The sequence below is a fragment of the Protopterus annectens genome, chromosome 1.part0 (assembly GCF_019279795.1).
Source record: "Protopterus annectens isolate FY-2018-M chromosome 1.part0, PAN1.0, whole genome shotgun sequence".
NCBI classification, from domain to species: domain Eukaryota; kingdom Metazoa; phylum Chordata; order Ceratodontiformes; family Protopteridae; genus Protopterus; species Protopterus annectens.
The window spans coordinates 1,057,121,793-1,057,138,842 of NC_056725.1; the positions used below are offsets into that span (position 1 = coordinate 1,057,121,793).

Here is a 17,050-nt window from a genome sequence, read left to right on the forward strand (position 1 = left end):
ATTCTGAAATCCTACTTCCAAGTTTGACCAACTGAATTATTACCTTCTAATACACACACTCCTTAAGGGGCTTGAGAGAAAGCAGCAGTATAAAAAACAGAGAAAGCAGCAGCATAACACATAAAAATGGACGGAGAAAGCAGCAGTATAACACATAAAAACGAATGGAGAAAGCAGCAGCATAACACATCAAAACGGACAAAGAAAGCAGCAGTATAACACATAAAAACAGATGGAGAAAGCAGCAGTATAACACATAAAAATGGACGGAGAAAGCAGCAGTATAACACATAAAAACAGATGGAGAAAGCAGCAGCATAACACATAAAAATGGACGGAGAAAGCAGCAGCATAACACATAAAAACAGATGGAGAAAGCAGCAGCATAACACATAAAAATGGACGGAGAAAGCAGCAGCATAACACATAAAAACAGATGGAGAAAGCAGCAGCATAACACATAAAAACGAATGGAGAAAGCAGCAGCATAACACATAAAAACAGATGGAGAAAGCAGCAGTATAACACATAAAAACGGATGGAGAAAGCAGCAGTATAACACATAAAAACGGATGGAGAAAGCAGCAACATAACACATAAAAACGGACAGAGAAAGCAGCAGCATAACACATAAAAATGGACGGAGAAAGCAGCAGTATAACACATAAAAATGAATGGAGAAAGCAGCAGCATAACACATCAAAACGGACAAAGAAAGCAGCAGTATAACACATAAAAACAGATGGAGAAAGCAGCAGTATAACACATAAAAATGGATGGAGAAAGCAGCAGCATAACACATAAAAACAGATGGAGAAAGCAGCAGCATAACACATAAAAATGGACGGAGAAAGCAGCAGCATAACACATAAAAAAATGGACGGAGAAAGCAGCAGCATAACACATAAAAACAGATGGAGAAAGCAGCAGCATAACACATAAAAACGAATGGAGAAAGCAGCAGCATAACACATAAAAACAGATGGAGAAAGCAGCAGTATAACACATAAAAATGGAGAGAGAAAGCAGCAGCATAACACATAAAAACAGATGGAGAAAGCAGCAGCATAACACATAAAAATGAATGGAGAAAGCAGCAGCATAACACATAAAAACAGATGGAGAAAGCAGCAGTATAACACATAAAAATGGAGAGAGAAAGCAGCAGCATAACACATAAACTCTCTCCTTACCGAGCAGGCTATAGTTATTTCTGCGCACTTTTTTTGAGCTTACGTTAGCATGCAATGCAAGCATGAGTTCTCCATTGGGTCCGGGTCTTGCAGCTGTAAAAGTGTGTGTGTGGGGGGGGGGCGCTCCCTCACTCTATGGTTCCGGTGCCTATGGCCTTGTAACTTCAAAATGGCAGTCGCAAGTTGACTATAATATACATGATCATCTGTCCTGGGGACAGTGGCATCCAGGTAGCATGTCCAACTCAATGAGAGTTCACATGCACATTGAAATGCATCATAGCTGCAATATGGGTACAGCTGGGGGGCCATACATGGGCCATTCAGCAAAGTACTAACTGTTTTTATTACATAAATAGGAAGGAAAAGGGGGGGAGAGCAAAAAGAGAAATATACAGAAGAACAGTGGGAAGAAAAGAGTGGTGTGGGAGTAGAGGAAGATTTTTTTGTGGGACAGGTGCACTCTAATAATAATAATAATAATCATAACAACAGCAACAGCAATCATACTCATTTGTTAAAAAGCTAGGTCCAATGGAAACACAGTCCCTTTTCAAGGAGCAATGCCTAGTTAACTGATTTGCTGAAGGTCACATAGTAGGCAAGTGAAAGCTGAAGGAATCAAACACTTTATCATAGGAACTACAGCTCACACCCCTAACTCCCTGCATCATCTGCCAAACAGAAGGGTAGAAGGTGATGGTAGCAAGAAAAAAATGTAGGTATGAAGCAGGGTCAAGAAATGGTAGCAGGGGCAGCCACACAAACACATGATACAAGCAAAGAATGATGGAAAAGTAGTAACAGAAAAGGGGAACAGCAATGGACAGGAACAGACTGACAGGCGGTGTGATAGGGAGGACGGGACAGCAAAAAAGGAATGGAGAGTGAGACTCAGAGAAAGAGACCAACATAATTGGGACAGAGTGGAGTGAGGATGACCTGACAAGCTGGTCCGGAGGGTAACTGACCTTGATGTCAGTCACATCGGTTACTGACTTAAAGGATGGGCTGTGCCTCTAGTGGCTTGATAGGATCAGCCACGTAACACTTCTAGCCACATAAAAAGGTACTCCAGGTTGCCAGTATGGGCATTGGTGGCTGGTGAGGACTGGTCACTTATCTACATCCTCACCAGCTACCACACCTCATGGCAAGTGACCCAGGAAGGTCTCGCTATACTGTTTTCTGATGATAAGTCAATGCCATCTGCCAAAGAAGCAGCAATAAAGGCCACGGCAGAGGGATAGGAGTGCAGAATGCTGGGGACTTAGTGGTTGGCCCAGTGACTGTTACACAGCATGGTGGCTACCACGTCACCTCATTCTGCTCCATAGACAATCATATAGAAAAAAAGAAACTAAGCAAAAAAAAAACAATATAATTAGAAAAGAATGAAAAAAAGAACAAAATGGCATACAGACACAATGATATATGGTGCAATTTATTAGAAGAGGACTTGGAAGGAGAAAAAGAGTCAGCAAACAATGTAAAATAATTGTGATGGCACTGGAACACTATATTATAGAACAAATGGTAAGAGTTACTCCAATGCAAGTATAACTGGAGTATTTAAGTAAAGTAGCACAATAACTGGAAGAAAAAAAAAAACAATCCAGCAAACCAATGAACAACTAAGCAATAGTTAAATGGTAAAAGGCAAAAAAATTAAACTGCTCAGTACTATGCTACAAAGGTTAAATACATTTATGCTAACAATGCAGTCTCTGGCAAGCAGTCTTATTTTCCTCAGTCCCCTGAACCACTACATAACAGAAAACAGACATTAATGAGCACTGCATATCCAAGACAACAGAACGCACTTACAGCTGTAGGCTTGCTGATCAGAGACACAGAAAAAAAAGAATGCTTACTGTAATATTGGGGGAATGTTACCCTAACATATTCTTCCAAACGTTCTCACTGCTGACTTCTCAGGTCTCCATACTTAAGCCAGCATTGCTCTCCAGAGTGGGCAGTGCCAGTGGCATCACTCAGTGGCCTGGAAAGTGCATGCAGGTTATCCATTTTATATAGGGGACCTCCACAATGCCCTAGCAGGTAACTTCTATGTTGTGCATGCAGCAGGTGTACAAAACATTTGCACTGCCAGCTTCACCACAGAAGATCCCTGCCTGAGTCTGGTCCTGCTGTGGCCATGTCAACTAACCAGGTCAAGTCCAGGAGTGAAAATGGCAACCAGAGAGCACAGCTGCACTTAGTACAGACCATATGATAGCCATCAGTGGTAGTACAGTAGCTAGCTGTCCATCTGTGGTAGTGTAATGCACATGTCAATAGGAAATTGAAGGGTGGCATTAGCTGAACCAGGCTCCATAGCTGCATATATCCCAACTGACCTCAATGTCCATGCATGGGCACAAACGTCAGCTAAGCAGTGCAACAACCTCAGTCATTAGTGAGATGCAAACTGTAACTAGTGCAGCCAGGTGCCTCAGGTGTGCACACCACATATGACTCAAAGCTCATGCATGAGCAAGACCAGACCCCTTAGTACAGAATAGGGATGATAATGAACTGCATTACTGCTATAATTCAGAACACATCTTGCTGTATCACTTCATTAGCATAATAGCTGTGCTACAAACCCTGTTTTACAACAAAGAAAAACATAATCACTATTTTGCAGGAGACTGCATTACAGAAAGCAACACAGAGAATTTGGAGAAAGTTAGTATCAGAGGGTGCTGCCTTACAGGCAATATGACAGCTGATATGATAATTAGTACGGGGCCCCATGACTGCATTTGGTGAACAATAGAGCAGAGCAGCCACAGACAGTGTCATACAGAGATACTGTGTGTGTGGTAACAATGTGTTGGCTATGAAAGGGGTCTGACAGGATGGAAGAACTCAAACAGACAGGGTGCAGGGGATAGGCAGGACAGAATGTAGTACTTGGAAAGGGTTTAAATGGTCAGGGCACAGGGAACAGGTAGGAAACGATTTCTTCATGTGGTAGCATTTTCATCCAGTCAGGGCATATATATTAAATTATAAGCTACAGGGGATGCTGGGCATCCAGTATAGTAGGGCAATGCAGTGAGCATATCACTGTACTGTTGGTACAAGCACATCATACTGTTGCTACAGATACAAGGGATAGCATGTATGTCATGCCCAAAGCTGCCGAACTATGGCAAAATGCTAAAAAATGTAATATATAACAGTGCACATGTCTATGACCACCACAAGTGTGCTGGGTCAGTGAGGAGGCAGATATTTGCGTACATGGGCTGTCTCCTTACACACACATTGCTGCACAAGTGTATCCAGAGCTGCACCTGACCTACCATAGGATTGAAAGAACAGTAGCACATTGAGATGTTCACCACACAGTGCACTGAGGTGCTACTGGAAGTCCTGTGTACACATGCCAGGCATATGCTTCACAAAGATAAAACAGGCAAGACATTCTGGGACCAGGTGCTACTGGAAGTCCTGTGTACACATGGCAGGCATATGCTTCACAAAGATAAAACAGGCAAGACATTCTGGGACCAGGTCTGGCAAGTACTGGTGCAGGACATCAGTGCAGTGGGTAGTCACAATAGGACAATAATACTGGTGCATCACAGGATCATTGATTTATTCATACATCCCAATACCAAGGCTCAGGAAATAGCCAGGGACAGGTTCACCTTTGGGAGTGAACTCCCATGCAGTGACATCTCACAGATGATGAAGAATTCCTGCTACACCTCAGTGGTGTTAGGAGACAGCCTTAATATCTAGTTGTGGGCTGGGTGTTAGGGCTGGACTGGTGACAACTGCCAAGGTGTCAGTATAGAAAGCACCATGTGGGAAAGCTGCATGTGCCATTCTTGTAGAATATTGCTAAACACATCTGCATGGTTTACTTAGAAATACTTATCTGCAGTCATGTCATCCAAGGACATCAGGGCTGGAGAAGAGGCAAAATGCATTCCTAGGCACAACTGCCTAAATGTCTGTAGAGAATGCCTTAAGAGAGGAGTGGCATATGCCATTCCTGTACAATAGTGACTCACACTTCTACATGGTTTATTCAGAATAGATATCTATATTTTTATGTCCACCAGGAAAATCAGGGCAACATAGGAGACAGCCTGCAACAAAATATACATATTTGCTGAAAGGCTATGTGTATTCTTCACATGTGCCACATGGTGGCGGGAGCCTCAAAAATGTACCAGCTTTACCATTAATATGTTATCTGCATGCATTCACAAGATCCACTGGGAGCTGATTTGGTACAAGTCAGCACATGTCTGATGTTAGCGGGTCTCTAAAGGCTGACAATGATGACACCATGCCTCCAACACAGTCTGAGAGACAAGTGGCACTGTTCACAATGTTAATAGGGGAGGGAACACCCCCCTCTCAAACAAGTGAGGGGACCATGGAGATCCAGGATGAATGTCTGGTATCAACTGTGTTTAGTATAGGTCATTCCATCCCTGTCAGCCCCATCCTGCTACACAGTCAGCACTACCAAAGGCAGTGTCAAAGGATGCACCGCCTCTGAGATGCACACACTCACCACTGGGGAGTGAGGTGTAGGTGGTCATTACTGCCATGACTCCACAGCATCCCTTGGCATCAATCAGTGGATGTACAGGTCTGTGATCCAGACACAGATGGACATTAATCAAGCATATCAGAGCTGCTCAATATACTGTGCAGCCTGCATGAAGACCTTCAACCACTACATGGAAAGCTGAATATACTTCACTGCAGATAGAGTACCACATCATATAGATACATGGACATACACACATGTTGAGGCCAGTGGGGGACTACTGGATATACATTAATGCATCTATGAAGCTGTAAGGAACTGGCCACCATGATCATGCTAAGAAACAGCTGAGTACTGCAGAAGGGAATAACAGGCTAAGACAAATGGCAAACACCATTTATGACATGGCAGCACTGTCCACACTGTACATGACTGTCTGCAGCACTGGACTTAGATACTCTTCCAGATGTGGCAAACACTTGGCTGGCTCTACAATGGCCTACAGTCTGGGATGTGAATGCTGTTATGGCAGCGGTTGATGAATATCCATCTTCACTGTGGGCACATCATGCCAGGCAATCCATTCAGGGTCCCAAAGTTCAAAGGTGGCTCACTCTCTTTTAGCTTTACTATCAGTAACACCTAAACTCACAAACGTGGTGAAGTGGATGTCAAGGGGCCACGTGACATTCTCACACCTATGTCTGATGATCTGTGCCATCATATGGACCAGCTGTCTCCAGACCAGACACTGCTGTCCCTTGTCACTGTGCCCCTCAACCTTTGTAAATGATGATGATTGGGCCCTGATCACCCTTCTGACTAACTGAGGTATAGTAATGTCTGATGCACATTGTGGCCAGTCAATACACTGTAATGACAGCCAGATTTTCTCTGTGTTTGCCTTTCATGGTCAATAGCTGTGAATCAGATGGCACCTCTTTGCCAGTGCTGCAATGTACTGAGCCAACTACTACCTTGTATGAGGGTTTGCTGCACCTGCTCCTCTGGTGAGTCTTCACCTGGTTTCACCTCTACTGCTGCCATAAATATGTCAGTCAGTCAGTATTACTGGCTCCCCTTGGTGTAACAGTTTTCATTGCTCTGTGTTGCATGTCACAAATCACAAATATCTTGCTGCAGGTCTTGGTAGCATACCACAATGCACCATCATTTGTATCCAGGCAGTGGAAGTAGGCCTTCAGTAGTCTAAACACATGAGGAGCAATGTTCTGTAGCTGCAACAGTGCTATGTGGTTCACCTTCTCTGCTACTGATGAGAGGGGTCATCAGCCATGGCTGTAAGAAGAGGGGGTTGGAGTTGGTGTAATGGTTAGGGTAGTTACCTCAGAGATACAAGGTATAGGGTTTGATTCTCATCTTTAAAGGTTAAATTGGCTAGGCTTAAAATAGCCCACAACAGCAGCTAGCCTAGTACTTGCCTATGAATCTATGAATCTAAAGATATATTCAGCATCACCTGTAACACACAACCAGTATGAATGGTCTGCTACCTATGTTCATGAGACTGGACATTCCTGGCAATTTGTGTACCTACCAACTAGATGACCTTGTGGAAAATCACCCCATATGAAGTGGATCTCACACACACACACACACACACACACACACACACACACACACACACACACACACACACACACACACACACACACACACACACCTACACACACACACACACCTACACACACACACACACACACAACTACATACACAGACACACACACACACACACACACACACACACACACACACACACACACACACACACACACACACACACACACACACACAGGTACCTGGTAATTAAAGGTGTGTAAGCCCTTCATGTTGCTATACCAGATGCCATCAGTAGAAAATAGGACTGTAATAACACTGAGGGAACAGTTAATGGCACACAGAACCTCGAGGAAAGAAGCTATGTGGGGAGAATGTCTGCATAGTGGTGGTTCTCTCCTATGGTGTCCATGGAAGACAAACATGCTTCTCCACTTGCATCAACATCATGTTAAGGAACTGGTTTACCGTTAGCTAAGATCTGTAAAATTCCTAACATTTTTCCTTTCAGATACAGAATGGTCCCCATAGCAAGGACAGTTAATGCTACACAAACCTTAATCTCCAGTGAGATAAGCAGTCCATGCACCTCCCTTGATCCCATGTGAGGATAGGCTATGTCTACTGTCATGGTGGTGATAGTATGTGAGCTGCAAACATACTCATCTGCAATGTGAAAGATGATGCTACACAACATTGCAGACAATGATTTTCAAGGTGGCCACTAACATATGTTGACCACTTAAAGTAGATATTGCTCATAGCATGTTAGCAAGAGTAAACACCTGTTCACAGAGAACTGATGATATTTAGAGAAGCAGATGGCCATGGCTAATTATATAAATTTTATGCAATTCAGAATCATGTTACCATATCTGTCTTCATTGTTTGCATACAAAATATTTTTCATATCACATTAGCAGTCATTTACTTGTAATTATGAAGTAATTTGCATATGATGCATACCCCACTGGTTTTCTGGTAGCTCAGTGGCTCTAAGTATGTCTCTGAATCACTCCTCCCTGCAAATCAATGCTCACAGCACTATTTCATTTGATGCAGTATGGAAACTGTTGTAAGCACCACATCAGTCTTAATGCCACAGAGGCATCATTTTCTAGGGTTGAATGAAGTTATCAGTGTCAGCCCTTCACTAAAACTAAGATTTATTGCTTATTAAATAATGTAAGGGAAACTATTGATGAATTGCTGTTTTTCTTAGATATTTAAATATGTTATTTTAACAATCTGATGAATGGACAAAATAGCTGACTGTCTTTGTTTTTCCAAAAAAAAAGAATTGTATTTTTATTTTATTACTGTACAAGGAAGTGAAGTTTGCAGGAGGTTAACAATACACACACACACACACACACACACACACACACACACACACACACACACACACACACACACACACACACACACACACACAGACAGACAGACACACACACACACACACACACACAGACACACACACACACACACACACACACACACACACACACACACACACACACACACAGACAGACACACACACACACACACAGACAGACACACACACAGACAGACACACACACACACACACACACACACACACACACACACACACACACACATACACAGACACACACACACACACACACAGACACACAGACACACACACACAGACACACACACACACACACACACACACACACACACACAGACACACACACACACACACACACACACACACACACACACACACACACACACACACACAGACACACACACACACACACACACACACACACACACACACACACACACACACACACACACACACACACACACACACACACACACACACACACACACACACACACACACACACACACACACACACACACACACACACACACACACACACACACACACACACACACACACACACACACACACACACACACACACGTGTGAATGAAACAAAGCCATAGTTTGTTCATCTAGTACCCAGTGCCACTCCCCAAATCGAAGCCCCTCAACAATAAGTAGAAGAGAAGAGCAGCAGCAACAACAACAACAAAGGTCTGCACTTAGACTGGATGCTGCTTCTCACATAGCTTGCTTGACAGCCAAAAATAAAATAATAATAATGGTACGTTTCTGACTTGGCACTCATCCTCCTCTCTTACAGAGAAGTGCCAGGTCCCTATCATTTCTTCACATTTATGTAAGTGTCAAAATGGATCTGATAATTGTGCCCCCTAACACTTTGCACCTAGGGCAGCTTCCCCATTTGCCCCACCCTAGCTAATCTTCTGTAATGAAAAAAATATTGTTGAAGAGATAAACTGGTCCATTCAGACTTGCATGGTAGTAAAAATAATAAGATGCTGGAAATTATAACTGAATACTAAACAACTAATCTAACATGAATTATTTAATGAAGCCAAATTTGATGATTAAATTAAGGCACCAATAAATAGAAATATGTTTCTGTTGATGTTTAGTAAACCATCAGAAAATTTGGGAACACTATCAATTGTCAAATTTTGTTAGGGCAACATTTGAAATGCCATGCCAGTTGTGTTGTGCTGAGGACTGATTTTATTTGGGTGCTAGTTTGTCACCCATACTGACTCTGAAGTCAAGAGATTAACAGTAAGGAGCAAAGATGTGCTGCATTTGAAACTGACTTTTCCCTTTACTCCAAATTTGTGCAACTTCATAGTTAATCTCCAGGGTTCAGAAAGATTATCACTGCCTGAGCTAATTAGGCAATACAATGCAGCACAAAACACGATGGTGATAATCTGTGATTCAGAGACATGATAAAGGTGCAGTGAGCAGCAGTTCATTATTGGGTCATTATCATAAATGTAAACTGAACAATCTGCTGTCAGACTCATGTGTTCCCAATACCAGTTCATGCAATGTGGTTGCACAAGCATCTTTCAGCATAAACACATGTTTGAGGAAACACACACACACACACACACACACACACACACACACACACACACACACACACACACTTGTAAACATGACCTAAAGAGACAGACACACACACACACACACACACACACACACACACACACACACACACACACACACACACACAGCTTTGCAGGTGTTACATAATATGGCCTTCCACTGAACTGATTGGATGTACACCATCAAAAATGGCATATACTTTTTCCACTTACACCCCAAACAGAAGGGTACAGCTGCTCTCTGTATCACTCTACCATATATTTAGATGATGGCAATATATCCAGAGGGAGCACATGACTAATTAGTATTAACTATGCTCTCAGACTGCTGGATTTGCGTGCAGCTTTTCCAGTGAGATCACTGACTGGTTTCGTCATTCCAAGATAGAAGCATGGTGGTCTCTGTAAAACTCAGGCATAATGCAGTGTGAAAAATTGTAGAGAATATGTTGGCACACTGCATTATGCCTTTCTGACTCCCACAGCATATATTTAGAAATTGCAGAAACATCGGCAAAGAACACATTTTGTGTCACAGGGATAAACCTTGATGGAAACAATGTTTTAAACAGCATTATGAGTGATGTGATGTTGTGTATTGCTATATTTTGTGTTTATGGTTTATTTTTTATTTTAGATATTATGGGTGTTTAATTGAATCTTTACAATCTGAGACTCTTTCATTATAAGCCTGAAACTTCTACTGCTGAGGTAAGATAGTCAGTGGGAAGGAGTAATCTTTCAGACTTGTATTTTGAAATACCATGCAAAAGCAGGCATTTAGGAACATAAACTCTCTATTTGACATTAGAGATAATGTTATTTGATGGAAAAAAGGAATAAATGACTTAAGTGAATGGCAAAAGGTTAAAATGATGTGAAGTATTATGGGGACATACAATAAATGCTGGAGTAAATATGATTTTGAATACAAAACGGAGTCATGTTCATTCTCTAATCAGTCCCTAATACATACAGAATACCTCTCAATTGTCTGTATTTGTGCAGAATGTCCAGATTTGTGCCTGATTTTTTTTGTCTATTTCTCATAAAATTGTATTTTTTTGGCAAATCACTGGCAAATCATTGAGGACTGAAGACAGAAAATAATGGCAAACAATTGAGTTTCAGACTTCATATCCTTCAGAAAATTCAAGCTAATACAAAACATGTTATTCTATCAACTTTCTAAGTTTGTAAGCGCTGTATTTAAAAAGTGTCCCTATTTTTGGGATTTGTCCCCCCAGTATTTGTGGCTTTGTCCAGATTTCTCAATCTAAGAGGTTGAGTGGCATGTCATACAGCCAAAGTGCCAAATCTAAATGGAGACTGAACTCGTGTTTACTAAAAGAAAACAGCATTCATAATGAGATTCTAAGGTTATTGGCTCTCTATTTTCAGAATACAGGAAACAATAAAATACTATTTGATACCAAACAGGTAGCATTTAAAAGTCACATTAAGAAATATCTTAATTAGTAAAGGATCATATCTAAAGAAATATACAATTAAAGAAGTAGCCAAATTAGAGTTATCAATTATGCATCTTAAAATGTTAAGGAAAAAATATAATTTAAAATATCTTTCTCTAACTTCAGTTCATAGTGAATTAAAAAAAAAAAACATACAAGTCACTAACCAATTATTTTGAGTTAAAAAGTTTCTCCTAATTGTGCTAAATGAGCCAGAGGGGAGGCAAACATTTGACAACATTAATAGAACAGTGATGATCCACAGGTGGGTCTTCATGCAGGCACAGCATTCAACAGTGGAGACCCTGGGCTATTAAGAGTAAGGCAATGGAATCATTTGCATTTCCTGGTACAATAATAAGGTTAATTAGAAGGATGTATGAGGGATCAGAGACAAAAATCACAATGTGATGGTTCCATTCTGACAAGTTCTGCCCATGCAGGGGTGTCCTCTTTCCCCTTTGTTATTTGCTTTATATTTAGAGCCATTGGCAAAGGAAAGAAGTGACTCAGAAATTCAAGGATATAACTGGTATTGTAATCAAGAAAAGTTGACTTTATTTGCAGACAATATGATTTTGTACCTGATAAAACCAGAAAAAGACATGTCATAGTTGTGAAACATCTTAAAGATAGTTACATGTCTTTTAGGGATACAAAATGAATGAAGATAAAAAAAAAGCTACAAGTGTAAACTATGTACCCACACATGAATTGGTCCAGCAATACCGATATATATGAGGCATGATAAAGTGAAGTATTTAGGAGTATGGATTAAAAATGATTCTGTTATGGGAGCTAAGGATATGTGGGAAGAGACTAAACAAAAGATAATACAAAACCCGAGAAATTGTAAGCTCTTGTTTTTGGATATGGATAGCAAGATACAAGAAGGGAAAATGTTTTAGTCCCATTAGTTTTATATACAGGTCAGGCATATTTTTTATCAACCACAGTTGAAGTTCTGGCATTAATTAATAAACAGTTGAAGGATTTCAACTGGGAGTGGAAAAAGGCAAAGGCAAAGTGGGATAAGAAGATCCCTCCAATAAAACATGGTGGATTAGGACTACTTGATTTGAAGGGATATTTTAGAGCTACACAGTTAAGATTCATAAACATATCACAAGAATAAAGCAAAGTAGAAAGAAATGATGATGAAAAAGGGGGGAAAATTGATGATGAAAAGGGGGAAATTGAAGAAATAAGGACAGAGTGGGATTTTGAATGCAGCTCTTTAAGGAGAATAACAACAGCCACACAGAATATTATACTCATAAAATAGCATTCTAACATCTTAGCCAACATGTGACTGGAGAAACAAGATTTTTACCTATAGGGATGACTGCAATATATCAGTGTCACTGCAAACTTCTATGTATTCACTTCTGCTTGTTTAGCAGTTAGTGGGAATATCTGTCCTCCGGTTAGAGTCTTAACTGTGACTAAAGAAGGATGTCCCTTATCATTATATCTCTACTTATTGTATCTTGAACTCTCATCACATTATCTGAGATATAAACCATAAGGGGGTAAGTTTTAGTACAACAAAAATTAACATCACATCCTTTGTAGACAATATTTTTATATTTATGTAAATATTAAATAATATAATAATTTAAATAACTAAATATGCTAACCCTAAGATCTCAAAAATTGTCTAGTAGTATAGCAGAGCATCTAACTATAAAGCAGATAAGGGAAATCAACACTGTTTCCTTATACTTCATCAAGCATTTCAGATTACAAGGATTTAGTTCCTAAAATAAATGTATCACTTTGGGAATTTAAATGCTTAGCTGTCCAGTACTAAGTAAACTGAGTATCACTCACTTGTCTCAAATTAAGTAAGGCAATTACTGAAATAAAAGATGGCTCCACTTCATGGTTTATACTTAGGTTTAACTTACTCATGAAATCTTTGGTAGTTAAACAAATGCCCCCCCCCCAATTCTTCTTTACTTTTCCAACAATACAATATCATACATCTCACCAGATAATCAATAAGTAGTTTATAATTTTTTTCAGAATAACAATGCTGCAAGAATTAGCTTGATTAGGCTCTTTGATCCTACAATTAGAGTTGGTCTAACGGTACCAAATCACCAGTTATTTTACCATTCATCTAGGATTAATATCTTTTATCTATTTCAGATCACTATGAAGCCAAACCAATATCTTACTATGCATTCACTTGGTACGATCGCATACTGAATATTTAGATTGCTCATTTAAATATGTTTATTCCTGAATTAAAAATCAAACATTCCACATAATTATCCTCTAATTTAAAATTACTTATTCTAAACTTTTGTTATTAAAGAAAATGGATGTGTGTTATAAGTTTCTTTGTTGGCAACATCTTTCAAAGCTCTTTTAAGCAACACAAAATATTACAAGAAATAATGTATCACTTAATGTTGAACAATTTTTTAGGCTAATCAAATTGATCCTCTTCCATTTAATAGAACATTACAAAATAATTTCTAATAGCATTATGCTTTCAAAGTAGAACCTAAAAACTTCATCTTGCACATCCTGACTTTGATTCAGATTGCAACACTAAAGTTAATATCACTTCTCAAACTTAATACATTTGAAATTGTATCACCTTACATAAATTATTCCCAGAAAAAAACATATTTTTTCATACCTTTATAAATGAATTGTAAATTCTAAGCCTTAGTCTGTAGTTCATTTGTCAAATTACTTGGAGTTCTCTTGTAAAAGACATATATATATATATATATATATATATATATATATATATATAGGTCTACCTGAATTAACCGAAAGTGCAAATGACCGACAGCAAGATTACCGACACCTGAAGATCGACAATGGAGAAGACTGACAGTTGAGAATCCCGATGCTGAGAACACCGACATGTTAAGGTAAGTGTGCAATAGGGACAGATTAGGGTCAGGGTGTGGGTAAGGTAAGTGTGTGATAGTGAAGGACGTTAGGGTAGGGTGCAGGTAAGGTAAGTGTGCGATAGTGACGGACTTGAGGGTTAGGGGCAGATTAAGTGAGTTAGGGTTAGGGTGCGGGTAAGGTAAGTGTGCGATAGTGACAGAGTTATGGGTTAGGGGCGGATTAAGTGAGTTAGGGTTAGGGTGCAGGTAAGGTAAGTGTGCGATAGTGACGGAGCTTAGGGTTAGGGTTTGGGTTATGGTTAGTGCATAGATAGTTGTGTATGTACGGTTTAGTGTAGGTATGTAAGGTTTTTGGTGTGCTTGTGTTGTGTGTGTGTTTTTCAGGAAAGGTATTTGTTTTGTTGATCGTCAGGATTTTAGTTTGTCAGGCATGTGAAGTTTCATGTTTCTGAACTTTCTTTTTTTTTCGTTTTTTTCGTCTCGGTTATTTCATTGTTGGTGTTTTGCATGTCAGTGTTATCAGGTAGACCTATATATATATATATATATATATATATATATATATATATATGTATATATATATATATATATATATATATTTCTGAATTGGGAAATAATCTGACAGAATGCATATAATATAAACGTTCATCAAAGGTTTATATTATTTTATAATGCTTATTTGTCTGCTCATAAACTAGAAGCAATGGATACATTATATACTCCATGCTGTTCAATGTGCAATGCTAACTTAATTGGTCTTATATTTTAAAGTACATTTATAAAAGTATTTCAAATATCCAAGATTTTAAATGGTATCATTGCCTTTTAACTATACCTATGTATTATAATTCCATAGAAGGCTTGATATGCTTAATATTGTCATGACTGAGACCGTTTGTGAGTAAGAACTGGTTAAGAAGAGAGGGGCTCTCAATTAGTGTATGGAATCCTATGTTAAGTCTAGTCTGGGTTCACAGAAATTAAAAAAAATCATATATAAACAAGTATCATAAATTATGGGACTAAATGAAAAAAACCTGCCACAGATATAAATCAATAGGTTAATGTGCTGACTGTAGTGTAATTGAGGACCACTACTACACAAAGAATTATGTGAGCATACTAAAACAAACTGAACTACTAAAAAGAAAAACCATCAGGAATGCTCTGGTAAAGCCTCAAAGTATTATTGCTTTTTAATCCAATGTGTAATTTCATTCAACTCCCTGGTTAAACTTCTTCAGATTAAAATAGTTCTCTCATACCATTTCATTTAAAACACATAATTAAAGAACACATGTTTCAAAAACACCTATCACAATATTGCAATAATTAAAAGGATAATTAACACTTGTCCGCCCATAACCAGCAGCAATTAATGTGCAGAAACATGAATCTTCACCTCTGGCTAAAATATCAAAGTAGGAAAGTCATATACAAAAAATCGTATATAAAGAAACCTAGTTAAATGTTTTAACCACAATACAAGTACAGGTACAACAGGCAAAGTAACACAACCATCTAACACATAAAACATTAAAATGCATTGATATTCTGGTTAGATGTATCCAAAATATATCAAAAACAGTTTGAATCAATGCACCAAATCTAACAGCATGTCACTATAAGGTGTACCATGATAATGGAACGGACTGGCAGTCAACAACAGTCGCTTACTGTCAGAAGTATAGAGTTTCTTTTTGTTGGTCATTTACTCATGCAGTCACCCTTGTTCTTACATAAATAAGTTAAGCAGAAAACATTTACCTTAATAAGGTTTCTTTGCAAGGGTAAACAATTCAAAACAAGGCCTTTGAATATTAAGAAACTCTGTCTCTGATGGTTTACATTCTTGGATCCATGAAAGCAAGTCTTCGCCCCATACCCTGATATGTCATCTAGTGGGCGTGCTCTATTGGCGACCGGCTACCCTGTCGTCAGCAGCAAGCCCAGCCTACTAACCAAGTTAAAGCATGCTCATATTTCTTCCGAGCATAAATTAACAATTTATAAGTACAGAACTAATGGTAGCATTGCAGAGATTCTGTAAGAACTGGATGATTTGTTTACCACCATTAGTTCTGTAATGGACAGTGCTTCCAGTCTCTCCTGGTAGGATTTCTGAGATCTAGGAAGCAGGGAGATGAAAAAATGAAGACATTGGGTGAGTAGTAGTGTTTTGGTTCCCTTACTCTTCCCATTGTTCATAAATAGCAGATATAAAAAAATGTCAAAGTGACTCACTCATGCCCCCTTCTTTCCATCAAAAGATGCAAAGACACAGACATCAACCACCAGATGGCACTCTCTTTCAAGGTCCTCCTGGATAGGAAAGAGGTGCATATCAGAGGTAATCTTGTTGCTTGGCTACCCCTCTGAAAATCAAGAGTCAGTTACAAGATCTGTATCATCACCAGCACATAAGAAATGC

At 39.3% G+C, this 17,050-nt stretch overlaps 1 protein-coding gene across 1 annotated transcript in view; it reads right to left on the reverse strand.

The window, feature by feature from the left end:
* Positions 1-17,050, reverse strand: part of LOC122799665 — a 1,990,791-nt gene that overhangs the window by 1,093,617 nt on the left and 880,124 nt on the right. The window lies entirely within an intron of this gene.